This window comes from Antennarius striatus, chromosome 5 (assembly GCF_040054535.1).
Source record: "Antennarius striatus isolate MH-2024 chromosome 5, ASM4005453v1, whole genome shotgun sequence".
Classification (NCBI taxonomy): domain Eukaryota; kingdom Metazoa; phylum Chordata; class Actinopteri; order Lophiiformes; family Antennariidae; genus Antennarius; species Antennarius striatus.
The window spans coordinates 7,537,290-7,564,628 of NC_090780.1; the positions used below are offsets into that span (position 1 = coordinate 7,537,290).

Sequence of the window (27,339 nt, forward strand, 5' to 3'; positions counted from 1 at the left end):
GAAAAAGTAGAGAGTTGGTTGACATGATGCAGAGGAGGAAGGTAGACATACTGTGTGTCCAGGAGACCAAGTGGAAAGATAGCAAGGCTAAAAGTTTATGAGCAGGTTTCAAGTCCATGTATCATAGTGTAGATGGGGAGAGAAACGGAGTAGGAGTTATCTTGAAGGAAGAGTTTGTTAGGAATGTCCTGGAGGTAAAAAGAGTGTCAGATAGAGTGATGAGTCTGAAGCTAGAAATCGAAGGTGTGATGTGCAATGTTGTGAGTGGGTATGCTCCACAGGTAGGATGTGAGCTGAAGGAGAAGGAGAAATTCTGGTTGAACTTTGATGAAGTGATGCAGAGCACACCTAGATGTGAGAGAATTATCATTGGGGCAGACTTCAATGGCCATGTTGGTGCTGGAAACAGGTGATGAAGAGGTGACGGGCAGGTTTGGTATCCAGGAGAGAGGAATGCAGAAGGACAGATGTTGGTTGACTTTGCAAAAATGATGGAAATGGCTATAGTGAATACTTTCTTCCAGAAGAGGTAGGAACATAGGGTGACCTGTAAGAGCGGAGGTAGGAGCACACAGGTAGACTACATCTTGTGTAGATGGTGTGATTTGAAGGAGATCAGTGACTGCAAAGTAGTGGTAGGTGAGAGTGTAGCCAAACAGCCTAGGATAGTGGTGGATAGGATGACGCTGGTGGTGAGGAAGATGAAGAGGGCAAAGGCAGAGCAAAGAACGAAATGGTGGAAGCTGAAAAAGGAAGAGTGTTGCAGGACTTTTAGGTAGGAGTTAGGACAGACTCTGGGTGGTCAGGAAGTGCTTCCAGATGACTGGACAACTACAGCTAATGTGATCAGGGAGAAAGATAGGAAGAGTACTTGGTGTGTCATCTGGAAGGAAAGCAGGTAGGGATAATCGATGGTTCAATGAGGAGGTACATTACTTGTATACAGAGTTAGCCAAGAAGTGTCCTGGGAGATGCAGAGTAAGGTGAAAATAGAGGTAGCAAAGGCCAAACAAGGGGCTTATGATGACTTGCATGCTAGGTTGGACAGTAAGGAGGGAGAGACTGATCTATGCAGGTTGGCAAGACAGAGAGACAGAAATGGGAAGGACGTTCAGCAGGATAAGATAACCTTTAATTGTCCCACAGTGGGGAAATTTGTGCGATTGCTGCAGGGGAGGGGGGGGTGGTGTCATACATACATACTTAATAATACATACATATTAACATATGTAGTAAATGAAATATACATATTCACATATGATATTAACATATCAACAATTTACAATTCACAGTTGAACTACAGACAACAGATTACATTGGTCATCCGGATTTGGAATATGTTGTTCTCTAAGTGGTCTGCTAGGAGGATTGCTGGTTGTACAACCTGACGGCCGTGGGCATGAAAAGACCTACGGTAGCGTTCCTTCATGCATCTTGGGTGAAGCAACCTATTGCTGAAGGAGCTCTCCAGTTATCGTAGTGTTTCCTGCAGGGGATGGGAGAGGTTCTTCGTCATTGATGACAGCTTGGTTGTCATCCTCCTCTCTACAACCACCTCCACTGAGTCCAGGGAGCATCCGAGCTGGCCTTCCTGATCAGACTGTCCAGTCTTTTCCCGTCGGCCACAGTGATGTTGCTCCCCCAGCAGAACACCCAATGAAAAATAGCTGAGGCTACCACAGTGTCATAGAAGGTCTTCAGCAGTGGCCCCTACACACCAAAAGACCTCAGCCTCCTGAGCAGATAATCTGCTCTGACCCTTTTTATACAGAAAATTAGTGTTTGTACTTCAGTCCATTTTATTGTTCAGGTGAACACCCAGGTGCTTATAAGAGGACACCACGTTGATGTCCATTCCCTGGATGTTCACCAGTGTAACTGGGCATAGTCCTCGTCTGCAGAAATCCACCAGCAGTTCCTTGGTTTTTCCCACGTTGATCTGGAGGTGGTTCAGCTGGCACCAGACCACAAAGTCCTGGGTCAGTTCTCTATACTCTCTGTCGTCCTCATCAGTGATGAGGCCGACGATTGCAGAGTCATCAGAGAACTTCTGCAGGTGACAAGTGGGGGAGTTGTAGGACAAGTCTGCAGTGTAGAGGGTGAATAGGAACGGAGCAAGAACCGTTCCCTGTGGCACCCCCATGCTGCAGACAACCGTGTTTGACACACAGTCCCACGTCCTCACAAACTGTTGGCGGTTGGTTAAGTAGTCCAGGATTCAGTCCGTGAGGTGGTGGTCCAACCGGGTGATCTCTAGTTTGTCCCTCAGCAGTGCCGGTTGTATTGTGTTGAAAGCACTGGTGAAATAAAAAAACATGATCCTCACAGTGCTCCCAGTTTTCTCCAGGTGTGACAGAGCTCGTTGTGGGAGGAAGATGACGGTATCATCCACCCCGATGGCAGGCTGGTAAGCGAACTGGAGTGGATCCAGTGAAGGGCTAACCAGGGGGCAGAGATGACAGAGGACCAGATGATCCAGGTGGGATGTTAGTGCCACCGGCCTGTAGCTATTTAGGTCCTTGGGGTGCGGATTCTTGGGCACAGGAACCACGCAGGATATTTTCCATAGCTGTGGAACCCTCCCCAGCTTCAGGCTCATGTTGAACATGTGTCCAACAATCCCACACAGCTGGTCTGCACAGGATTTCAGGAGCCTGGAGCTGATACCATCTGGTCACGCAGCCTTCCTCGCCTTGATCCTCCGGAGCTGGTTTCTCAATTGGGATTCAGTGAGGGACAGGGTGGAGCAGAGGGACTGTGTGCTGGGGAGTGTAGGTGAGGGGGGTGGGTTGAAGGGGGGGGGGGGTGATGATCTTTATGCCTCCCTGGTGTTGGCATAACACAGGTCAGGATATTACTGTCTCTGGTGAAACATACTGGGTGATGGTGGGCAGAGTGGAGGACGAAGAGGTGTGATTGAAGTCCCCAGAGATGAGGCTGAGGGCATGTGGGTGCTGTGTCTGCAGCTTGCTCATTAAAGAGTAGAGGACATCGAAGGCTGTATCCCCGTAGCAGAGGGGGCGACATACGAAGCTATCACAATAGCGTGCGAGAATTCCCGCAGCAGGTAATACGGCCGCACGCTGACCGCCAACAGGTCAATGTGCCTTCAGCAGTGCAGCTCCTTAACAGTGATGTGCCCAGGGTTACACCACTTATCATTCACGAACACTGCCAGCCCTCCTCCTTTCCTCTTACCTACCACTCTCCCTCGTCCTGTCTGCAAGTACCAGATTAAAGCCGTCCAGTGTGGTGGCCGTGTCTAGAGTCATCGCGCTAAGCCATGTCTCCGTAAACACCATGATGCTGCACTCACGGAAGTCCCTCTGATTCCGCCAGCTCATCCATCTTATGAGGGAGAGATAATACATTCCCCATGATGATGGACGGGAGGGCGGGTCTGAATTTCCTCCTCCTGGCCCGGCGAGCAGCTCCGGCATGTCTCCCCCGCTTCCTCCTCCTCAGCTCCCGGGGAATGTCGGGTTTCTCCTGAGGCAGCACCGTGGTGTTAAAAAAATTAGGTTGAGGGAGTTAGGGTGGACGGACAGATGGGTGGACGGACGGACGACCGACCGCCCGACCGACACTTTAATAATCCTGCAGGAAATTCGGAGTGACACCTGCTCACAAAAAAGATACAAATAAATACACATAACAGTGACTGACACAGACAAAAAATTTACATAGATTACATAACACAATTACATAATTAATGACAACAGTACATATAACATAAAAAGGAGGCATAAGAACATGAAAGAAGCAAAATAAGACAGAAGGAGAAAAGGAAGAAGATATAAGAATAAGAATGAGTGCATGAACAAAACTGTACACTGTCACCAAGGACCCCCACAAGTATTTCGCAGTGCCTCCCCAGTGGATCCCAGGCCCCCCTAGTCCATCCCCTCAAGGCTAAACTTGATGACCCTGTGGCTTCAGCTTCGCCACCCTTTCTTCTGAGAGAACGGTTGTACCCCCTGATGGCACGGGGCTTAAAGGAGGTCTAAGTCTCTCTCTGGAGGAGCTCGGCGACAGCAGTCTGCCACTGAAAGAGCTCCTCTATTGGGCGAAGGTGGTATGCAGGGGTGGGTGGTGTTACTCAGGAGAGGAGGACTATGTCTAAACTTCCTCCACAGTGTCCTGGTCCTGGAATACCGATCAGAGAATCTGCCCTCGGGATGAGCCTGTCTAGGTGCTCTGTGTCACGTTTCCTGGCACCACCACCCGAATGCAAAATGGCGTAGGACAGCACACTGGACTGGTAGAACAGTCTACGCAGCTCAGAGCTAATATTGAAGGAGGCCAGCCTCCTCAGGAAGTACATCCTATTCTGACCTTTCTTGTACACATACAAGGTTGTATGACCAGTCCAGTCTGCTGTCCAGCTGCAGCCCCAGGTGGATAGGGATGGAAGTGTATTGACAGGTGCCAGTAGTGAATGAGTACTTTGAAGAGTTGAATGAACGAGGAAAATGAGAGAAAAAAAAGACTAGAAGAGGTGGCTGTTGTGGACAAGGAAGTAGCAAAAATTAGTCGGGATGAAGTGAGGAGGGGATTGAAGAGTGAAAAGGCACTTCGGTTCTGATGATATACCTGTAGAGGTTTGGAATTGTCTAGGAGAGGTGGCAGTAGAGTTTCTGACTGGGTTGTTCAACAGGATCTTAGATAGTGAGAAGATGCCTGAGAAATGGAGTGTGTGCTGTTGTGAAGTGTGAAGTGTGCTGTTGCCCATTTTTAAGAACAAGGGAGATGTGCACAGTTGTGGCAACTACAGAGGAAAGCTGATGAGCCATACAATGAAACTAGAGGCCTGTCTTTCTGCTGTGAATAGTTGGATGTCCAGTAATTTCCTGCTCCTAAACCCAGACAAAACTGAAATGTTAATCATTGGCCCTGCACGACATAGAAACCAATTTCAAAACCTAACAATATCTGTAGATAACTGTCTTATAACCCATAGTTCAACAGTCAAGAACCTAGGAGTAACGTTAGATTCGACTCTTGCCTTTGACAAGCATATTAAAGAGGTGACAAAGATCGCCTTCTTTCATCTACGTAATATTTCCAAAATTAGGTCCTCTTTAGCCATGGCTGATGCAGAAATTTTGATTCATGCCTTTGTGTCCTCTAGACTTGACTATTGTAATGTTCTGTTATCAGGGTTGCCTCGGTCTAGAACTAGGGGCCTTCAGATGGTTCAGAACACAGCAGCAAGAATATTAACTAAAACTAGGAAATTTGACCATATCACCCCAGTTTTGGCTGCATTACACTGGCTCCCGATTCATGTTAGATCCGATTTTAAGGTACTCTTACTAACATACAAAAGCCTTAATGGGCTTGCACCAACCTATCTGTCTGATCTGGTTAAACCTTATACGCCGACTAGGGCTCTCCGCTCTCAGAATACTGGTCTCTTGTGTGTTCCTAGATTTAAAAAGAAGTCAGCTGGCCAGAGGGCCTTCTCCTATCGTGCCCCTTTCTTGTGGAATAACCTCCCTATAAATATTAGACAGTCTGAATCTGTAAATGTCTTTAAATCTAGACTCAAAACATATCTGTTCGACCTAACATATAAGTAATATCGGGGATGGCGGTCTCAATGTTTAGGTTTAGCCTAGTCCTGCCGACGAGTCATAGGATTTCTTAGTTAGGCCCCTGCCTCCCATTAATTCTCTGCTATTCTGGTCCCTCTAGCACCACTCTCGCCCCTGCTATCTCTGCTATCTCTATCTCTCTTCCTTCTTCTGCTGTTCTCTCTCACAGGCCTTTGTGTGGTGGATCATCGGCAATCGGCTACCTCTGTCTGCTTCCATGGCTGGCGATAGCACAAGCTGTACAGTGGTCCTGTTTCACCATCCACTAGGGGAGTGCTGGTTCTGCCTCATTTGGTTCTGCTGTGGTTTTGGGGTTTTGCCAGAGTAACCTTGACTTTAACTTTTTTGAGCTGAATGACTTAGGCACTGTCTGGTCTGTCCTCAGAGTGGTGGATCCTCGGCAATCGGTGACCTCTGTGTGCTTCATCGGCTGGTGGTGACTAGCTCTACTGGATTGGTTCGGCATGCCTTTGTTATACATTTATTGTTACTGTTATTGTTACTGTTATTATTATTGTGTTGTTAATCTGTACATGCGGTATCTATTGCTTCGTCTGTCCACTCCTGGAAGAGGGGTCCCTCCTCTGCAGTCTTCCTGAGGTTTCTCCCATCCATTTTTTTCCCTGTTAAAAGGGTTTTTGGGGGGAGTTGTTCCTTAACCGATGCGAGGGTCGCACTGCTTGCAGTGCACAAAGGTCAGAGGGATATCGTCCATGTGCAGATTGTAAAGCCCTTTGAGACATTGTTTGTGAATCTGGGCTATATAAAATAAATAAACTTGAAACTTGAAGTTATGGGAAAGAGTAGCTGAAGGTAGACTTAGGGCAGAAGTGAGCATTTGTGAGCAGCAGTATGTTTTCTTGCCAAAAAAGACTACTACAGATGCAGTATTAGCTTTGAGGATGTTGATAGAGAAGTACAGAGAATGCCAGACGGAGCTATATTGTGTTTTTGTAGATCTGGAGAAAGCTTATGACAGGGTGCCCAGAGATGAACTGTGGTATTGTGTGAGGAAGTCTGGAGTGGCAGAGAAGTATATTAGAGCAGTGCAGGACATGTATGAGGTCTGCAAGACAGTGGTGAGGTGTGCTGTAGGTGTGACAGGAGGTCAAGCTGGAGGTGGGCAGAAGAAGAAGACGACGAAAAAGACGAAGAATTTCATTCACTACAACGAGACATGTGTTGCCTCATTTTTTTCTGCAGGGGCTGAATGGAATATGAAGGTGAATGGACAAGTAGAATGCTGCACACCAAGATGACCTAGCACGTACAAACACAGACAGAACTGCTGGGACAGAAATACCAGTTCGCCCCAATTAGGCTTCTCTTTACTCAACCACACACCTCACCCATTTGACATCACAGAGAACCCATTTCATAACAATGTGATGTCTTAAGAGTTGAGGGTCCTGTGTGCAGCAATGGCAAAGTCTGTGCAAGCTCAGTGGCTGTACAGTATATATTATATATCAGCTGCAGTGTGCGCGCACTTCTATGTCAGAGAGGATTCCCCTTTGTGCTGGCTGGATGATCTCACAAGGGGAGGGGACGAGGGAGGGCTGGCAGAGCAAGAAGGAATAAATAGCCCAAGCACATTCACAAAAAACGATCGTGCTTCACTCATTAAATGTTGATACTTGCATGACTGGCAAACGTACAAAAGACTCTGCAGAACAATGTATATATTTACCATTGTGGGTCATGTTATTCAGGAAAACAGCAGGGAATACACGCTGATGGTAGTAGTAACACATGTGCTTTGAATAAAAACATGCTGATTAGTCTTTAAACACCAATGATGGGAAATCATGACCAAATCCAGGCACATACGTCTCTCGCTGTCCTTCTCTTTGCCACCTCCCCTCTCGTTTCTCAATGTTACGAGGATACCCCTTCCTGCCTTCCACCCCCTCTACATCAACCCCTCCCATCAATACTTCTCTCTCTATCCACCGACGACACATTCTAAGCTTTTAGTCTTTCTGCCTCTCCTTTACTTCCTCTTTTAACATGTCTTCTCAAATTGTAAGGCCTACTGCTGACGCCATCCTCCTCCACTCAGCCAGCCCACTCAGTCCTGTGGGACGAGCTATGACTCATTCTTTCCCTCCTTCCCTAGTTACCTACCTACCTTTCTGCAGCTCTCTCCAACTCTCCCCCTCCCGGTTACTCTCTATAGTTATAAGGTATGTGTAGTTTTCATGTGTGTGGGGGGGCCATGAGAGTACAAAAAAAAGGATAAAAGTGAATGATGGACGGATATATATTTTCCAAACAGTGGCAATTTCCCTTCTGCATAATGAACAAATGACAGTGGGGTGATACAGGATTCTTGTCTTTTTGCACTATTGAAAAAAGTACTGGAATGTGGGTGAAGGAAACATGTACCACACACAAACTAATGATGCATGAGATACGTATTTTAATGTGCACAGATTGGAACAATAAACCTGTATTTTTTGTACTTACAAACAATAACCATAAACCTTAACCTTCTAAGTATACCAGATCTAGAAATCGTTCATAAAACTGGGCTTGCGCTAGCCATTCACCACGTCGCCATAGGCGAAGTAAATCCCAGATTGGCTGCAAGGTTTTTAACCTGTGTAGCCACAGTGGCGTTCTTATTTTTACGGAAAAAAGGCATAAACTTACAACCTTTTCGCTCGCTATTTCCGCTAGCGAACGGCGATAGCGCCTGTACTTCCGGAAGCGAGCGGCGCTAGCGAAAATAGAGCCGCTATTTCCGCATGCCGACGGAAACAGCCGACGGAAATAGCCGAAGCATGCAGATGGAAATAGCCGAAGTGACCCGAACGCTCCCGATCATTAAATATGCACTCGGGTCATGACCTCCTTTCGTCCAATGAAAAATAAAAATATTGTTTTTTTACAAACTGAACCAGCGAATTGGTGTATGACAAGGAGAGGACGATCGATCAAAAGAATCCAGTGTTTTATAGTAGAGTTTGTGTTAAAGTCCTCATTAATAAACAAATGGTGAATGCTGAGAGGGGGGAGGAGTGGTGACAAACCGATCAGAAGGTCAATGAAAGATATTATCAATACTTGTTTGTAGTCCTAGACTTTTGTTACCTACCAGCGATGCATGTAAATATGTATTCACCTCGCTTGCTATTTTTCATGCCTTTTTAAATTGAAATGAAAAATCATTTATTGAATTTAAAAAAAACAAAATAAACTATGGCATACCAATGGTGTTGGTGGTGGTCAAAGTTGAAACGTCTTGTAGTCTAAGTAAAACTTAAAGTACACATTGAGTAATATTTTGTCTGACTGCATCTTCACATAGTGAATGCAAGTTTTCAATTGTTGAATCTCACATTCATACCTGCATAAAGTATAACAGAAATAAAGATAGTTGACTGTTGACTTTAGTGTATTTTTGTAGGTAAACTGAACAGAAAATTTTGCCCTCAGAATGCAGGAAAACAGCCCCATTTTCAAAAAAATTTCCCGGGGGGGAGGCCCCCGGACCCCCCCACATCCCCCCCCCCGTGACGAGCGTTGGTCGTCCGCCCGTACACCACTGTCTCGGACACAGAGTGTGGCTTATGTGGCTTGCTCAATTCTTTTACACTGAGCCACAGTGGCTTAGTCATACTAGCTCCTAGTGCAAGCCCAGTATATTTTATATATATATATATATATATATATATATATATATATATATATATATATATATATATATATATATATTAGTGTGTACGGGCCCTGAACACACAAACACAAGGGGCCTATAATGCATGCAGGGGGAGGTAAAGTGGCGGGCAGCTCCTGCTGTTGGTGCGCCCAAATGAGCAACTTGGGGGGACGTGGGGCGCGGGGGGCATGCGCCTTGCTCAAGGGAGCCTCAGCAGTGCTCCAGAGGTGAGCTGACACCTCCCACCGTCAGCTCACACTCTGGGTGTTTTTTTTGGGTGGGAGCGGGAATAGAAAGGCCGATTTTGGAACATTGGACGACTACTGCCCACTCTGCCACTGAGCCACTGCTGCCCCCTGACTTGAGCTGCTAATGCCACATGAATGAGTCAATATGAATTTGGGTGGCAACGTATGTGTGTGTGTGTGTGTGTGTGTGTGTGTGTGTGTGTGTGTGTGTGTGTGTGTGTGTGTGTGTGTGTGTGTGTGTGTGTGTGTGTGTGTGTGTGTGTGCGTGTGTGCGTGCATGTGTAGCTGGCTGTGGAGGGTAGCACAGGAGACAATGAGAAATAAGAAAAAAGAGAGAAGATGGAAAGATGGAGGAGCAAGGGGTGGCTAGTGAGACAGGAAGAGAGAGAAAAACTTCTCAATGATGAAACAATCTGTGCTGTTTAGCGATTGGACCAGACTTCAACCAATGGGAGGACCAGCTCCATGGCAACAGGCTCTGTCACCTAGAGAAAAGCAGCCATTCCCTTAACACCCCCATATTTTTCTTTCCCCATCACTCACAGCCCCCCTCCTTTCCCCAATTACAAGGCCTGGTGTATTTATCCCTGGGTAAACAGAAATAAAACAGCATACAAACAAAACACACAGGACTCTCATGTGATGCTTATAGCCCAAAAAAACACAGCTCAATTACACAGACGTAACAAACAAATATGTAACAAAGCAAGGCTTGCAAATGTATGCACAAGCACACATACTTAGCCGGTGTTACATCGAGATCAGAATATGAGTCATTTGCAGACACAGTTACTTTAATTAAACAAACTACTGATGACTTCCCTCACACACTTGATGCAGACGGTTCTGTTCCATGTTGCCCTAATGAGAGCAGTAACTGCATATAAGGTCTGATGCAGCGGAATTTAACAGACTGAGCTCATAGACATATGAACAGCCCAGCAAAATCAGGACGTAAACCCAATCAGAGAGATGGGTTTTTTTTTAATTTTATATACGAACCAGATCCCCGAAGGAAAATTAAGATAATAAATGACAATTCCCTCATTGACATAAACACATACACAGAGAAGTCAGTATGCATCAAAAAGCATAATTTCACAGTATCAAGTAGCTTTACAGACTAAATTACAGTGAGTGACATAACTCAACTTAATTGGACAGTGACTGTTTTTTTTTTCCACAACAGAGGATAAAACAATGTTTATATACAGTTATGAGGTTAATATGAAGTTGGTGTACCTCAAGATTTCAACATTCCTTGGCTGTGTTCTCAAAAAATCTGGTAACTCAGACACAATCAATAAGCTGATGATTAATCAAGAAATCGGACAAAATATTTTTGGTGTACTAAAAAGCAAACTTTTTTCAGGCCTGCTACTTCTTTGCCCCTAACAAATTTTTTGTCTATTTGTAAGTTTTGCAAACAGCATCACAAACAGCACCTAAATGAACTGTACTTATGCAGCACCTTTATGCTGCCTATTTTATTACACTAACCAGCTATTGTCCATTTGCATAAATATTCACATGTATTATATATAGTTACGCTGCAAGTTGTGGTTTGCTTTTGTTTTGTTTTTTTAATGAAGTTAGTCAAATTGCATTCTGTAAAATTTCAATTATCAAGGTGTTGTTTGTAAACAAATTTTATCATGACAGAAAATTACTCTGCAATATCGGAGTATACTACGCAAATATTAATTTGAGGAGGTCCTCTTACCAACAACATATTCTTAGATCTATTGAGCTGCCTGCCCCTCTCACTATCACTTGCACAAGAATATGTTTCCCACTATTTCCCAATGACATTGTTTCTGTAAATTCACTAATAGACTAAACATTTTTTGTGACTTTTTTTAAAGCTTTTGAGTGCACCTAGCTGTTACAACATTATTTAACACCAAGCTGGTTTCAGTGCTCTATGTCATTAACAATGAACCTCCTGGACATGCAGCACACCAACTGTTTTGAAAATGCAAATGACAAAAGGGCAACTTTATAATAACATATTGTTGACCAAAAAACATGAAGGAGGAAAGAAGTGCAAAAAAAGTCAGAGACCAGAGGTATGTTACAAAAAGAAGGCGAGCAGATCACAGGGGTTTTTTCCTCATCAAAAATTAATATTTCAAAAGTGCTGAGTAATTTTTGATTAGAATTTTGCTACTCAGTGCATCCCTACTTTAAACACATTGACTGTGTGTGACCTTGTATATAAATTTGCTTTTCCCTGCTTTCAATCATGATACTGGAGAATCCTGGACAGTAGGACCATAAATCAAAGTCACATCACCACACTACTCTATTAGCCCTGTCCCACCTCACCACCATACAACTTAGTTTTTTTTTCTTAGCTCAGCTAGTGGTCTACAGCATGACATGAGCTACTTATCACCATGTTAGGTAGCTTCATTTGAAAGGTCCATGACTTCAATAAAAGGTATCTATAAGGCAATTCATCTACTCATGTGTGCCACCAAATATCACCGACTTTTTGGTTGAATATTTCTCACCCATCCTAATTTTGTGTCCCGTTCTCTGGTGATAATTGCAATTTTATGCGGAAAATAATGGTGCCTTATCAGAATGCCAATGCTTTCAGAATAGTTCTGTTAGTTGGACTGAGAAAGAAATGTATGTACCAAGCTGCCGCACATTCCAAGGACACAAATGTCCTTCTACTTGCAATAAATTGTTGACCGTGTCTTGATTCCTCTCCCCAAATGTTGCACTGCACCAAGTACTGAGGCACTGAGGATTTTTTTTCCCTTATTGCCGAACCAGTGATACACAGCTCAAGTCAATATCTTACTCCCAAATCGGATTAATATGTCCGTACACTATGATGTAGCTCACTGGAAGAGTGGATGCTTCGCATGTTTGCTGTGCTGGGTTCAAACCCCTCCGCCACCACCACCACCTGAAGCCTTAGGGGAGTGCAAGCCAGTGTCAACTGTAGGCCAGTCTTAGGCCCTGTCCACAAGATGCCGGAACTTTTTGAAAACGCACCTTTTTCGTTGCCTTCCATGCACACGACAACGCAGATATCCGGAACGAAAATGTACCTTTTTGAAAACGCTGGTCAAGGTGGAATTTTTTGAAAACACTGGGTCTGCACTGTCGCATAGACACTGTATCCACAACTTTTTCTATCTGGGGGGCATGTCCCTGGGACCAAAACCGCTGTGACGTCATGCATGTGACCCGTATCTACATGCACAAACGGAGCTAAAACCGGCTACTTTCTCCACGTCGAAGATGCATTGATAAACATGCTTTGCACTTCGTTGCACTTTGCATTTGTTCGTCTGTTTCTTTATGTGTCATAAAGTTTATATATGTATTTATTAATTCATTCACGTTCCTCGCCAAAGACGCCGACGCCAGTTCTGGGTCAGACCGAGACGTGCTGTCTGTTGGTGGAGAACTCTGTGACGCAGGTCATCCTCCAGGAGGAACAGCTTGAATTTCCACACGTCCCGGTCCTCTCTCCTGTCGTTCTTGGAGTTATTCTGCTTATACACGTGTTGATCAACGCACTGATGCATTTACGTGTGGACGGAGATTTTTTTGAAAACACTGTCGTGTGGACACAATTCGTTTTCGATGCCGGGTAAAAAAAAAGTTGCGTTTTCAAAAAGTTCCGGCATCGTGTGGACGGGGCCTTAAACCCAGATAATTGCAGAGGCTTGCGGCAGGAAGGGCATCTGGCCCGGAAAACTTTGCCATCAAATAAAGCGTTCATCTAAAATGGAAAAAAGATGACATATTAGCACAACCCTAACGGGACAAGTCGAAAGGAAGTTTTATTGCCGTCAACTAAGATAAATTCAGATGCTGTTAAAGAAGTACAAGATATTGTTTCACAGTTGCCTCTGGTTAAAGCAAAAGTAGGTGTTTGCCAAAAAAGAAGGGAAGGCAGGGTTTTTCTCTCAAAGACGCATACTGAATTGCAAACTGAAGCTTCCTATGACACTTTTTTTAAAAACTCAAAGGCTTCCATTTTTACCATTTTTGTAACTGAACTTAAATTTCCGCTAACCTTTTAGCCAAGACACAAAGAAAAAGACCTCCTCAGCTCGTCTTCAACCACACAGTAGCAGTTACAACAAGCAACATCTTTGTATGAAATTATGCAGTTAATAAGAAGTAGTCAGCAGGAAATATTTTAATATTGGAAAATGGCTGGTATTTATGAGAAGTTATAACAAAAACCACAAACTTTCAACATTATGTGGCTCTCAGTGTATGCAGATTACATTTCAAACTAGACTATTACCACTTTCAGGGCAACACCCTATTTGTAAAGTTCAAGCCTATTATCAAGGTTCACTCAGTAGGACGGAAACTCCAGACCCCCTTTTAGCAAAATATTGCATTTTATTCATTATTCTGGCAGTAACAGCGACAAAATACTCTACCTGAAGAGCTTCTCACAGTGATATATTCCTGACTCACCTCTCCGGCTCCCTGCTCTGGAGAGGTCTCCCACACCTGAGCCATACCTGCCTCCTTATCGTTCCCCCACAGGTGCTCTCATTATCACCCCACACTCACAGACAGAAAACTAATAAACCAGATCCCACTTTAATACACAATTGCTTATACTCTATTGCAAGGGATGCAATGATGGGGAAACGTTATCAACAGATTAAGATTGAGAATTATACATAAATTGATTGGCCAATCGAAGATCAAATGGATTGGCAAGAATCATGGCTCTAACAAGAGAGATGTCTCTTGAGACCAAAGACAGGATTATCAAACTTCTTGAAGAAGGTAACTCTACACGTATGGTTGCCAAAGATGTGTGCTGTTCACAGTCAGCTGTATCGAAGATCTGGACCAAGTACAAACAGCATGGGAAGGTTGTTAAAGTCAAGCGTACTGGTAGACCAAGGAAGACATTTAAGCATCAAGACAAACAACTAAAGGCCATATGTCTTTAAAACAGAAAATGCACAACAAGACAAATGAAGAAGAAATGGGTGGAAGCTGGAGTCAATGTATGTGACATAACTGCAAAATCGCATAAAGGAAATGGGATTTTCATAGAGGACAGCTTAAACGAAACCATCATTGACGCTTAAACAGAAAAGAACAAGACTGCAATGGGCTAAGGAGAGGAAATCATGGACTGTGGATGACTGGATGAAGGTTATCTTCAGTGATGAGTCACAAATCTGCACTGGACAAGGTGATGATGCTGGAACTTTTGTTTGGTGCCGTTCCAGTGAGATTTACAAAGAGGACTGCTTAAAGAAAACATCATAATTCTCACAGTCCTTGATGATATGTGGCTGAATGTCAGGCAAAGGCACTGAGGAGATGGCTGTGATTAAATCTTTAATAAATGCACAAGTTTACATTGACATTTTGGACAGCTTTCTTATCCCTTCAATTGAAAAAATGTTTGGGGATGATGAAATCATTTTCCAAGATGACAATGCATCATGCCACAGAGCAAAAACTGTGAAAGCATTCTTTGGAGAAAGACACATCCAGTCAATGTCATAGCCTGAAAATAGCCCAGATCTCAACCAAATTGAAAACCTGTGGTGGAAAATGGTCCACAGCAAGGCTCCGACCTGCAAGGATGATCTGGCAACTGCAATCAAAGACAGTTGGCATCAGATTGATGAAGAATACTGTTTGTCACTCACCAAGTCCATGCCTCAGAGACTGAAAGCTGTCATAAAAGCCAGAGATGGTGCAACTAAATACTAATGATGTGTTTTGATTGTTATTTCTTTGTCTGTTTTTCATGATTCCATAATTTTATCCTCGGAATTGACTGATTCCATATTTATTTCCCTGCACTTGCTCTATTAAAATAACATTTACTGATCACTACAATGTTTTTTCTTAATTGTTTTTAGTGTTTCTGAATGCCAAGGAGTTGTAGGAGTTATTTATTTTTTCACTCATTTTATACGAGTTTGTTCTACATAATAAAATGTCTGAGTGTTGTTTTGAATCTTGATGTTCTGAGATTTATAGCATTAAAAACATCTTACAGAGAAACACCCATCAAGAAACAAATTGGACATACCCCCTGCTTTTGAAACTGTTTTGTACCCACATTTTTCACACAGTGTAACCTCCTCGAGTAGCTGCAAGAGGGAAAATGTAACCACAAAGGACATAAGCCAGTGTCTTATTGTGCTGGTCCCAAGATGTCAGGAAAGGCATCCAACGTAAAACTTTTGCCAAATCAAACATGCAAATAAAATCTATGACTTCCATACTGGATCGGTCGAGACCCTGGTTAACAACGACCACCATTGGTACTGTTCACCTACAGGGTACCAGTGGTCATTGGACTACTGTTGGTCGAAGGAGAGGAGGAAAATGTGTTTGTAGGATGAGAGAGAAGAGGAACGCCAAGAGTATAGGACTGACAGTAGGGATGATGAATGTTGGAACTATGACAGGAAAAAGTAGAGTTGGTTGACATGATGCAGAGAAGGAAGGTAGACATACTGTATGTCCAGGAGACCAGGTGGAAAGGTAGTAAGGCCAAGAGTTTATGAGTAGGGTTCAAGTTCATGTATCATGGTGTAGATAGGAAGAGAAATGGAGTAGGAGTTATCTTGAAGGAGGAGTTAGTTAGGAATATCCTGGAGGTAAAAAAGAGTGTCAGAGTGATGAGTCTGAAGCTAGAAATCGAAGGTGTGAGGTTCAATGTTGTTAGTGGGTATGCTCTACGGGTAGGATGTGAGCTGGCAGAGGAGAAATTCTGGTTGGACTTTGATGGAAGTGATGAGGAGCATACCTAGAAGTGAGAGAGTTGTCATTGGTGAAGACTTCAATGAACATCTTGGTGCAAGAAACAGGTGATGAGGAGTTGATGGGCAGGTTAGGTATCCAGGAGAGGAATGCAGAAGGGCAGATGTTGGTTGACTTTGCAAAAAGGATGGAAACGGCTATAGTGAATACTTTCTTCCAGAAGAGGCAGGAACATAGGGTGACCTATAAAAGTAAATAAACAGGAGGAACACACAGGTAGACGTAGACGGGTCTTGTGTAGACGGTGTGATCTGAAGGAGATCAGTGACTGCAAAGTAGTGGTAGGAGAGTGTAGCTAAGCAGCATAGGATGGTGGTGTGTAGGATGACTCTGGTGGTGAGGAAGATGAAAGGGCAAAGGCAAAGGATGAAAGGGTGGAAGCTGAAAAAGTAAGAGTGTTACATTACATTCAGGAAGGAGTTAGGACTGGCTCTGGATGGTCAGGAGGTGCTTTCATATGAGCTACAGCTAATGTGATCAGGGAGACAGATAGGAGACTACTTGGTGTGTCATCTGGAAGAAAAGTAGATAAGGAGACTTATCTACTTATCCTGGTGGTGGAATGAGGAGGTACAAGAGTGTATACAGAGAAAGGGGTTAGCTAAGAAGAAGTGGGAGACTAAGCGGACTAAGGACAGTAGACAGGAGTACAGGGAGATGCAGCGTAGGTGAAGGTAGAGGTAGCAAAGGCCAAACAAGAGGCTTATGATGACTTGTATGCTAGGTTGGACAGTAAGGATCAACCTTACCGATCAATACAAGTTGGCAAGACAGAGAGACAGCAATGGGAACGACGTGCAGCAGGTTAGGGTGATTAAGGATAGGGATGGAAGTGTATTGACAGGTGCCAGTAGTGTGATGGGAAGTGGAAAGAGTACTTTGAAGAGTTGACGAATGAGGACAATGAGGGAAAACAGACTAGAAGAGGTGGCTGTTGTGGACCAGGAAGTAGCAAAGATTAGTCGGGATAAAGTGAGGAAGGCATTGAAGAGGATGAAGAGTGGAAAGGCAGTCGTTCCTGATGATATACCTGTGGAGGTAAGAAAGTGTCTTGGAGAAGAGGCAGTAGATTTTCTGACTGGGTTGTTCAACAAGATCTTAGATAGTGAGAAGATGCTTGAGGAATGGAGGATAAATGTGCTGTTGCCCATTTTTAATAACAAGAGAGATGTAGAGAGATGTGGCAGCTACAGAATAAAGCTGATGAGCCATACAATGAAGTTATGGGAACGAGTAGTTGAAGCTAGACTAAGGGCAGAAGTGAGCATTTGTGAGCAGCAGTATGGTTTCATGCCAAAAAAGAGTACTACAGATCCAGTATTTGCTTTGAGGATGTTGACAGAGGAGGACAGAAAAGGCCAAACAGAGCTGCATTGTGTTTTTATTAGTGCTGTCAGGCAATTAAAAAAATTAATCTAAGTACTTTAAGGATTTGTAATTAATTAATCTAATTAATCGCATTTTAATCTCATACCTGCTAAAGGCCCCCAAATAAAGAACTTGAATTCTAGGACATTACAAAATTGTAGTGCATGACTAAACAATAGAATGCACCAAGAAGAGATTATTTGAAATCCACATTTTTATTGGTTAAGTGTGCTTTATAAATTAAATTCAAAACAAAAAAGGCCAAGCACATCAGAAAACCAATTAGGCCAGGTGCATTTCTCAAAAATGCAATATAAATACAGTTAAATAAAATAAATAAAATTCAGAAATAAACTAAGGCTGAGTCTCAAATAGGCACATAAGAACTTCAATAAAAATGAATACTAAAGCTGACTCAATACAGCAATTCAAAATGAATAGCATAATATGCCTCTAAATCAGCGGTCTCCAACCTTTTTTGCACCACGGACCGTTTTCATCTAAGACGATATTTTCACGGACCGGTCTTCATTTGCTCGATAATCGTTGATGACGCCAGGAGAGCTGTAATCTAATAATAAATCATCCGCAGTGGTTTAATGTAAAATGCAGACATCAACAGACAGTAAACAACCTTTTTTGTCATAAATTTACAATCAACATTTCTGTAAACTAAATAATCTTAAGAAATAATTATATTAAAAACTCGATTCAAGTGACTGCACTGATGAGGTGTATTTTGAAATACAGCGACATACAATCAGTGCATTCAACGTAGGAGAAATACTGATCATTTCCAACAAAACGGTGGACAAGTCAATCAAATAATAATAATTAAAATAATGACAATTAGTGGTTGGGGACCGCTGATCTAGGGGTAATGGGAGACAATGACACCTGAAGTGTGTTCCGGACGTCCGGTCTACTCTGCAGTTTGGTTTTCTTTACTGTCTCTGCAGAAAATCCCGCTTCACAAAAACAGGAGGTTTGAAATGGAAGCAGGGTTTTCGATACTTTTTGGGTGATATCCGGATAATCGGCCTTGATTTTAATCCAGAACACTGGGGCAGTTGTGGGCGCTTAATTTAGGGGTAACGGAGGTAACATGTCACATGACCGAGACCTGTCAAACGGGACAGACGCATGCGTCATTCCGCACAGACGTAACTTTTCAAAATAAAACATCTTTAATTTGGTAATGAATAAAAATTTTTAAAAAAGAAAGTCAAACGTTCTGTTCTGCTCGGTACCTAATGGTCCGTGATTTGGTAGCGGGTCGCGACCCGGTGGTTTGGGACCACTGACGTAGACGGATGTAACAGAGAATTGGGAATTTTTTCAAAATAAAACATCTTTCAGACAGGAATAAATAAAACGGAAGTAATGTAAATTATTTTCTCTTTCTGTGTGGCACAGTACCAAATGGCCCATGGACCGGTACCGGTCTGCGGCCCGGGGGTTGGGGACCACTGCTCTAAATAACTAAATAGCAAGATGCCAACAGGCATTTCCTTTAAAAGGGTAAGCTAACGTTCAACTCTGTGTCCTTGGCATGTTTTGCATTTAAATGATATGTTAGGCTGGAGCTGCTTCGGTGATATGAAAACTCTCTTTTACAAAAAGTTCCCATATTATTATTATTATTATTATATTATTAACAATAATAATAATAATGGATTAAATTTATATAGCACTTTTCTGGACACTCAAAGATGCTTTACATCGGATCCATTATTCATTCACTCCTCATTCATACTTGGTGATGGTAAGCTACGTGTGTAGCCACAGCTGCCGTGGGGCAGACTGATGGAGGCGTCTACAGCGCAGATTGGCAGCACAGAATTAATTTTTTTTTTTTGATACTCCCGTCTTTGTTCTTTTCAGAAATAAACTTTCAGCCCAAAGGTCCGAGTGGGCTTGCCTAGCTATCCTGTGTTGCGTCCATCTCTGTTGTCAGTCACTCTGCTTTTGACTAGTGTCGCAGGTGGGAAGTGACGTCACTGCAGCCTACGGGTCACTCAATGGGCCAAAATTAAAATGCTTGCACATTGACTTGCCGCTCGTGATTCTTATTCTTCTTTTCCTTTCGGCTTTTCCCTTCAGGGGTCGCCACACTGAATCATTTGCCTCCATCTAGCCCTGTCCTCTGCATCCTCTTCTCTCACACCAACTACCTTCATGTCCTCTTTCACTACATCCATAAATCTCCTCTTTGGTCTTCCTCTAGGCCTCCTGCCTGGCAGTTCAAAACTCTGCATCCTTCTACCAATATATTCACTATCTCTCCTCTGGACAGGTCCAAACCATCTCAGTCTGGCCTCTCTGACTTTATCTCCAAAACCTCTAACATGTGCTGTCCCTCTGATGTATTCATTCCTTATCCTATCCTTCCTGGTCACTCCCAGAGAGAACCTCAGCATCTTCATCTCTGCTACCTCCAGCTCTGTCTCCTGTCTTTTCCTCAGTGACACTGTCTCTACACCAAACAACATTGCTGGTCTCACCACAGTTTTGTACACCTTTCCTTTCATTTTAGCTGCTCACGATTAATTCCGTTAATTTTTATAGCGCGTTAATTTGCAGAGTAATTAATTAATCTAATTAATGTACTAAAGTGACAGCCCTAGTTTTTAAGGATCTGGAGAAATCTTATGACAGGGGGCCCAGAGAGAGAACTGTGGTATTGTATGAGGAAGTCTGAAGTGACAGAGAAGTATGTTAGTGCGGTGCAGGACATGTATGAGGACTGTAAGATAGTGGTGAGGTGTGCTGTTGGTGTGACAGAAGAGTTCAAGGTGGAGGTGGGACTGCACAAGAAGGGGCTCAGATCAGCTCTGAGCCCCTTCTTGTTTGTTATGGTGATGGATAGGCTGACAGACGAGGTAAGACAGAAATCTCCATGGACTATGATGTTTGCAGATGACATTGTGATCTGTAGTGAGTGCAGGAAACAGGTAGAGGAGAAGGCAGAGAGGTGGAGAGGAATAAAGGTTAGCCGCAGTAAAACGTGTGTGAATGAGATGGAGCTACGTGGAAGAGTGAGGTTACAGGGAGAAGAGATCAAGAAGGTGGAGGATTTTAAGTACTTAGGGTCAACAGTCCAGAGTGATGGAGAGTGTGGAAAAGAGGTGAAGAAGCATGTACAGGCAGGATGGAACGGGTGGAGAAAAGTGTCAGGTGTGATGTGTGATAGAAGACTTTCAGCTAAAATGAAAAGTGTACAAAACTGTGGTGAGACCAGTGATGTTGTTTGGTATAGAGAGTGTCACTGAGGAAAAGACAGGAGACAAGAGCTGGAGTTACAAAAAATGAAGAAGTTTATTTATTTCTTTACTTTATCTTTGGGAGTGACCAGGATGGTCTGTCGGAGAAGTTCAACAACTTGGTATGATTGTTTTCGCAGATGTCAATTCCTCTGACCCAAGGTTGGACAGGTCTTATTTGCCTTCTTAGTTGCCATTTTCTTGTCAGCTGGAGAAAATCCAGAAAAATATGTAACGCTTCAAGGAGACAGATGATATTGTGCAACATCAACCCAAAGCAAAACTGACAATATTAAAAATACTTTTCTCTTTCAATACTGTTCACAGGGTATTTGTATTCACAACAACGTAAACTTCTTCCTTCTTGCCAGTTTTGGCCATTCTACCACAAAAATTACTTATCAAAATTAAGAATACCTGATTGAATATTAGCTGTACTCTAGTGAGGAAGAACATTTGTCGAAAGATTTTCCTGTCAAACATTTGGCTCATGTTTATTACTTTGTTCTTTTGTGGAAATACATTTACTATTATTTGTTACACGACACACACACACACACACACACACACACACACACACACACACACACACACACGAAATACTAACGGGTTACAACTGTTCTTCAGTCAGAGTAGTTAGCATTCAAGTGTTCACTGTGCAATGCTGGCCTAAAACCAAACACACTTCAGTCTCTGATGTGTATGTATCGGTTCTTCATTTCACAGAATAAATCAAATTTGATGATTATCATACCACAAATAGTTATTATCACAGAAAGAAAAAAGACCAACCATATCTGACAGCGACAGACAGACACAGAGCAAATGAAACATCAGAGAAGCTAGACAGATCTAATAAATCTCCATACCTTCAAAAATCAGACTACCCTGACTAACCATAAAACAACAAAACGTTGTCTTCAATGATGGATACAGGTTTGTTAGAAATGTAACTGAGAAATACTTGAAAGTAGGTTACATTATGTTAAAAGATAGATGAACTAACAGAGTATGACTGTGACTAAAGGGACTAACAAAAACAAATTGTAAATTAATTTCCTGAGCTGAAACCAACTACTGAGAAGCAGTCACAGACTGGGATACACACAGAGATTAGTTTTCATGCATTAGTTTCTTACAAAAAGCATTGCTCAAACCATCCATCCATTTTCTTCCGCTTTATCCGCCACAGCGGGTCACGGGGAGCTGGAGCCTATCCCAGCTGAGATAGGGTTTTAGGTGGGGGACACTCCGGGCACGACGCCAGTGCGCCGCGGAGCCACACACAAAGACAGACAACCATGCACACACACACACACTCACTCCTGGAGGCAATTTGGGACGGCCAATTAACCTGAAGTACATGTTTTTGGAGGTGGGAGGAAGCCAGAGAACCTGGAGAGAACCCACGCAGACGAGTGGAGAACATACAAACTCTTCATAGAGCGAGACTTGAACCCGGACCTGCCGTGTTGTGCGGCGACAGCACTACCCACTGCGCCGCCCCAGTGCTCAAACCAATCTTCACAATTCTGCAAGTCTTGGAGTATAATGACGAGGCTCCTAAATAGATTCCCTCAACATTTCACTCCCTCTCAATGAACAGCAGAGCCCCATAGTTTAATTCTGGACTTCCAGATCAATGAAGATGTAGAACCTTAACAGCTTCAGCTCCATATCAAGTTGAATCGTGTCAGGCTCCTGCTAAATTACCTAACAGGTAGTTGAGTGACTGTAAAGATACTCTGGTAATAGGCAAATGGTCATTGTAAATAACTATAAAAACAGCTTGTTATAGCATAAAACCTGTAATAGTGGCAATTCTTTTCAGGTGTTAATGTACTACATTGCCGATTGCTGAATGCTGGAGCAAATTTACTTAACTTGAATGAATGTAGGACTAAGGGACAGACAGAAACAAAGTCTGAATTAATTTCTGATGCTGTCTGAACAGACAAACAGAAATATCACACATACTGTACACACACACACACACACACACACACACACACACACACACACACACACACACACACACACACACACACATTAATGAATAAACACTCAAAAATAACACAAAAACCATTTTAACACAAGAGAGATCGGCCTGGGTGAACAAATAGAGAATAATAGGACAAGCTGATGAAGAGCATTGTGAATGTGTTTTTGCTAAGCTATGACATAAGAACAAGAAAGGGGAGGAAAAAAGGTCTTCTAAACCTGAAACAGTGCTGAGGCCACGAGGACAGCTTGCTATTTATAGTAACAAATTTTTTATTCAAGAGGGCTTCGTTGTTGTGCTTTATCTCTAGCTTCTGCTGCCTCCTCTCTATTCCTGCATACAGTATACTGCTCCACAAATAAAAGGGGAGAACACGGACAGAAGGAGGTGTGAATTTATATAGTCTTAGAATATCAAAAGATATTCTGATTTCTAAAAAGAAATGAATTCATAAATGGTCTTAATGAAACACGTTAATGGCCATCCTCACTTCAGGGTCTCACATCCCACAAGCAGCCTTATGTAAGCTATGTTGTCTTTTCTCTCTACCTCCCTCCCCCACCCCCTCAGTATAACATTATTGAAGAGCAATACCTGCTTCTCAGTGACTCTTCACCCACACCAGGCCACCTACATCTTCCTCTCTCCCTCATCCCACATATGGACACTGTTGTAGGGAATTCCTCATTACCTCAGTTTTTGCCTCGCCATTGTAAACGACCATACAAAGAAAACAGGCATGACAAACAGCTAGTCACACAAATAATAAACTCATCGAAAATTAGATAATATAATTATCATCTTTCATCTTATTTAATGCATTGTACATATTAACCACAACGGTTCTCATTTCAGCTTGAGCATACAAGCATAATATTATGAAATTAATTATAAAAGAAGGATAAATATCATAGTGCCTTAAGATAATTTCCTGTAACTGCACTTATAAATGCAGTTTTACTTTGGTATAATTCCATTAAGTCCTATAGCACCCTCTATTAACAGTAACAATGACAAGTAGCAAAAATAAAGACTTTTCTGCATATAGCAATAGCTGTCATCAAGTCAAAATAAATCATAATACTGATGCAAGGGAAATGAACAAGAACATGCAAAGATACACGGACACATCCATAAACAGCACATGCTTACTGTATTTAGAGTTTGGCTCAGTGGATCTCCAGCCAAGTTGGATCAAGTCACAGATGAAAACAAAATATCAAAGGAGTAGAAGAAGCAGAAGCAGCAGCAGTAGCAGAAGGAGGAGCGGCAGCACGAGGAGCAGCAGCAGAGCAGTTCTGGACCAAAACTATGCTGACACTACTTTTATCTGGCTAACTAGCACAAATGAAAGAACAATATTTCCTGTAGCACGCAAATGGACTTTCAGTTTCAGCCCTCAGACTGTCTTGATTGTAAGATCAAGTTTCAGGGATATCTACTTCTTTTACTGCTTTCAACTCATTCTAATTCGGTCTTCATGTTTGCTCTGTTCCCCTCCCATCTTCAAGTCTTAACAGGTTGATTCTGTTAATGGCATACATGAAAATGGGCACAAATCTTTTAGATTCACCCTCTCTTTTTTTGAATGAAGCACAACAGAAAGAGAAAGCCTTGCTTGCTGGTTGGCTCTGTCTCTCCCTACTGCTCTTACTCTATCATGCGCAGTGTACACTGCTCGCTTCTCCTCCAACCCTCCCTTTTGTGGATTCTCGCTCTCTTTTTCTCTTACATATCTAGTTTGCTCTCTTCCTAAGTAGCAATGTAACTGCAAAGACAGCCTACCAAGAGCTCACAAGAAGCCCAGCTGTATTAAGGAATGCTTAGATCATCATTGCTTTCCTTACAATACACAACATGTCAAAGTGACCTCCAACCCCCCAAAGTCACAAATTATTTACAGAATTTACATAATGTACTCTCTCATTTCATTCCAGAAGACCATGAACATCTTTAGTGCATTTTGTTGTCCTGATCAATCACTTGACTGCTCTACTCTCATGTTGTTGAGGGTGTGGCTTATCCAGGCTTCAGTGAAGTAGTAGAAACACGGTGAGTGGCAGTAGTCCAGGTTAAGGACAAAGATAATCAAATGGGCAATACGGTTGTGTATCAAAGGAAATAGTACTGTAGTAATAGCAGAGGTAACTCTGGGTAAGTTGAGTTCTGGTCGTGACAGCAACTTCTGTTTCCTTCATTTCTTTTTCTCATCCTTCTTCTGCATATACTCTGTTTTCTCCTTGTTATTCTTTCAATCTCTTGGTAGACCACAAAAAGCCAAGATTGCATCATGACCACCTAATGTAGAAAAGTGTGTTATATGCTTCTGGGGTATCACTATTTGCAGGGTTTTTTAAAAAATACTGTACAGTGATACCTCTACTTACAAATGTCTCTACTTACGAAATTTTCTACGTTCGAAATTTCTCAGCAGGAAAATATTACCTCTACTTACGAAAGAAATTTCGACTTACGTTATGTAAAACCACAGTATCGGCTAATACTCAAATCTCCCACAGGTTCCTGAACGCAAAATTCTCATAGCTGTTCTGCCATTGGCTATTACCTATTACTTATCTTCCTGGCATCCCATTGGCTAAGAGGGATGCCATTCCACCTCTGTGTGGAGCTAGATCGGTGCTTATGGAGTGTGTTCGGCATTCGGCACTCGACCCGTGATGTGTTCTGATAGTTTTATGCAAATATAATAACTTTTTGAGTACGTATTCACTATGGACCCCAAGAAAGTGACGGAGAGATGAAGAAAAGGAAAGACGAAGAAAATAGTTTTTTGTCCATACAAACAAAGCAAGAGATCATGGAAACGTATGAAAAGGGGATGCGTTTGGTTGATCTCTCCAAAGAATATGGCCGAAATGCATCTACAACTGCCACGTTATTAAAACAAAAGGAAGTTTAAGGAGTTTAAGGCATCGCGTACGTGGTTGGAGAAGTTCAAAAGGAAGATTGGAATTCACTCTGTTGTTCGGCATCGTGAGATAGGAGCGCATGAACCAAAGAGGGCAAAAAGCAATGGGGACAGCAGTTAAAAGGTAAATGACCGTCATTATTATTTACTCTATTTGTTTTTTACGTTATGCACAACTCTCATTTATTGTGTAATAATCTAATCGTAACATGTATTTGTTACATGTTTTGATGCATTTTTATGCTTTATCAAACATTTATGTCGGAATTTTGGGGGGCTTGGAATGGATTAGGACATTTGCATGAAAAATGCGTCTCTACTTACGTAATTTTCTACTTACGTAATTTCTTCCGGAACCAATTAATTTCGTACGTAGAGGTACCACTGTATACACTTTATTTTAACTGAATGCATAAAGCCAAAAGGTTTGTGCTACAAACTGTTACCATTTTTGTTTTAACATAGGTTAGCGAGAGAGAGAGAGAGAGAGAGAGGTATCAAGGCGTCCTGAAAACTTACAAGACTTCTAAGACTTCTACACTTTTCGTTGTTTTTTTGTACTAAAAACTCTTCATCAAGCTGAAGCACTTTAATATAATTTTAAAATCCTATGAAAAATGAAAAAAGTCAGAATGGCCAGTCACCTTTAGCAGATCAAACTTGTTCCTCTCACCGTTTCCTCCCCTGTAACCACCGCCACGAACCCAAGCAAAGCTATGTTCAGTCATGCGCTGGTAACTAAATGCTCTATTTACATTTTGAGTTGTATCTCTAAGGACAGAACATACTAAGTTTTGGCAACAAAAAGACATTTTTTCCTATTAATGTCCAGACATTCTGTTATTAAATTCCGCTTCAAAGTGGTAATGCATTGTAATTGTCAGCGTTTGTGTGTTTGTCCGTTAGTATGCCTGTCTGTCGGTTAGTTAGTCCACCAAATATCTTGGCAACTGTTGCAGATAGAAAGATGAAACAAAAAACAAATTACTCGGGCGGCAAAGGGGATGAAAATGAGATAATGACCTTGAGAAAACTAGGTCAAGGTCAAATTTCAGCTTTTGTATTCCCAGGAACCGGATAAAATAGGAAGACGAGGGAGAAGGCCAGTGTAAGACCATAGATCAAAGCTAGTGCTTTGATCAATGACAGTAGATCAGAGCACTAGGTTTGATATTTGACCTATGTAAGTAGGTCAAGGTAAAATTTTGAATTTAGGGGAAAGCAAAATTCAGAATTGTGCTTGCCTTGTCGCGGGATGTTGGAGTCTGTGACTGCCTTGGTTGTTTATGAATTGGAAAGGCAGTAATATAAAATGTAGGAGGTACATCAAATATTTGTTTACTTATATATTGAATCATTTTTAAATTAACTACCACTTGATGGTAACTGGACTGATGACACTTAATGGCTCAAAAGTCACCTCAGGGGATGGGTGATAATGTGATTCGAGCATTGATGTGTGAATAACTGAGAGTG

General features: G+C 42.4%; 1 protein-coding gene across 19 annotated transcripts in view; it reads right to left on the bottom strand.

Moving 5' to 3' along the window:
• LOC137595775 (R3H domain-containing protein 2) overlaps positions 1–27,339 on the bottom strand; it is a 102,364-nt gene that overhangs the window by 70,539 nt on the left and 4,486 nt on the right. The window contains exon 3 of one of the 19 annotated variants that reach the window (XM_068316049.1): positions 21,004–21,140. The exons of 17 other annotated variants lie outside the window; for them this stretch is intronic. The gene's annotated coding sequence lies outside the window, so the exon portion shown is untranslated. Of the gene's footprint in view, positions 1–21,003; positions 21,141–24,086; positions 24,306–27,339 lie in introns of those variants that run through there. One more of the 19 variants, XM_068316053.1, reaches the window with a different exon arrangement.